Source organism: Numenius arquata, unplaced genomic scaffold, assembly GCF_964106895.1.
Source record: "Numenius arquata unplaced genomic scaffold, bNumArq3.hap1.1 HAP1_SCAFFOLD_67, whole genome shotgun sequence".
In the NCBI taxonomy this organism is placed as follows: Eukaryota; Metazoa; Chordata; class Aves; order Charadriiformes; family Scolopacidae; genus Numenius; species Numenius arquata.
Genome location: NW_027415353.1, coordinates 112111 through 113975, shown reverse-complemented (window position 1 = coordinate 113975; position 1865 = coordinate 112111).

Genomic DNA, 1865 nt, shown 5'->3' with positions numbered 1-1865 from the left:
CAGCGGGAGAAGACATCATTGCCCTCCTTTGTAATGACAAGGGAGTCTTTAATATCCCTGGATTTCTCCCCATAGATCCAGAGGCAAACCGTGGCCCAGTGTGTTGACTCTTGTTACTTCTGGAGGAAGACAGTGCGATTTGGGTGCACCTGACCTCGCCTGCTGGAGAAAAGGGTCAAGAGAGTCCGGGATGAGGTGGAAAAAGACAAAGGCGAGGTAAAAAAGCTGCTGGGGGGGTTTGTTTCCTGGACGAATCCATCTGCTCAAACGTTCCTTGCCAGGAAAGAGGGATTTGCTTCACGGAAATAGCTATTATTTTAATTTTTGGTGGGTGGGGGAAGGGGGTGGCTGTGTGGCTTCAGTGCGTGGGAATTGCACCTTTTCAGCCCCTTTGATAGATTTTGTGGAGGAAAGTGCTTTTCCGCTTGGGACAGTGGAAATAATAGAGTTTTTCTTGCACCCCGTTGTGGCTTTGCACCCTGTTTTCCCATTGGTTTTTTGGCTGTTTAGACTTTACCTGGGCTGATAAACCGCGTGAAATCCATGGCCAAAAAATCTTATTTTTCTGCCTTTTTGAGCCATTTCAAGTTATTTTGTCCCTGGTTTGCAGGCCGTCTGCCAGCAGAAGAAGAGGCCACGTGCGACCCCCAAAGACAAGCCCACGCCGGGGCGTCACCACCCGCAGCCCCACAGCGCCTGCGGCTCCTCCGGGGATCCCGGGACCTCCCTGTGCTGGGACTTGCCCTGAGGTGAGTGCGGAAGGTCAGCCCTCCCTTTTTCTTCCCCAAATACCTCCTTTGGGTTCAGAAAAGCACCCTGGGGGAGGGGGTGGTGGGGCGGGGGCAGAAGGGAAGGGCAGCTGGAGGATTGCCCTTGCCCAGGTGCCTCTTGGTGGTTTTATTTGACTTTCAACCCCCAACGTTCTGTCTTTTTGGAGTCGGGGAGACCTTCCCCGGAGCCGTGAGGTTCAGAGCGGCCCCTCCTTGTGCAAAAGCCTCAGGTTTCCCCTTTTTGCCCAGGACAAACTCAAGTTCCATTGAGTTTTGTGGCCCGAGGATTGCCCACTCCAGTCCCTCACAGCCAGCAAAATGCCTCCAGTTTTAATTTGACCTCATTTGAAGTGATCGCCCAATTAATTCTCCTACTTTAACCCCCCCAAAATCCATCCTCTTTAACCACCAGCATCCAGACCGGTGTCATTTCTATGAAGCTGGGTCTAATGGATTTCTAGAGGAAGGACTTACAAATCCCTTTTTCCTTTGTTCTGCTGCCTTGTCCCTAAGGGCAGTTTCCCACGGGGTCCTATTTCCTAACTCCTTGAAGAGCTGGAAGTTTGCTTTCTTAAAATGTGGCGTCCTAACTGTGCTTCTCGTGGGCTTCCAACTTGTGAAGAGAGTGAGCATGCACTAGAGCATGATGACTGCAGCCCATGGACTAGGGGATTGGGGGATGGAAAGGGCCCCCGGGGTTTCGCTTTGCTCCTTTTGCTTCTAGAAAAGCCCCAAATGGCTCAATCCCCGCCTTCTGGCCCGGGGCAGCCGCAGGGGTGAAGTGGTAGCCGGAGGGTCCATCTCCAGAGCCCTGATTTCCCTGAGAAGGGGGAAATTTTGTGGGGGATGGAGTGGTGTGTGAGGAGGAGGAGGAGGGCAAGGAAGGCTAAAGGAGGGTGTTGGCGGAAAGATTTTTATCCCCAGCGTGGTTTTGTCAGATTTTTTGGGCCGAACCTCCAGGATTTTGGGGTTCTTTTGATGGAGGATGAGGCAAAAATCCACGTTGAGCCGTGGGAATGAGGGCGACCCCTGGGAAAATGGGAGGAGGGAAGTGGGGGTGGGGGTGGGTGTCGCTCGGCCCCTTCTCCACAGCGT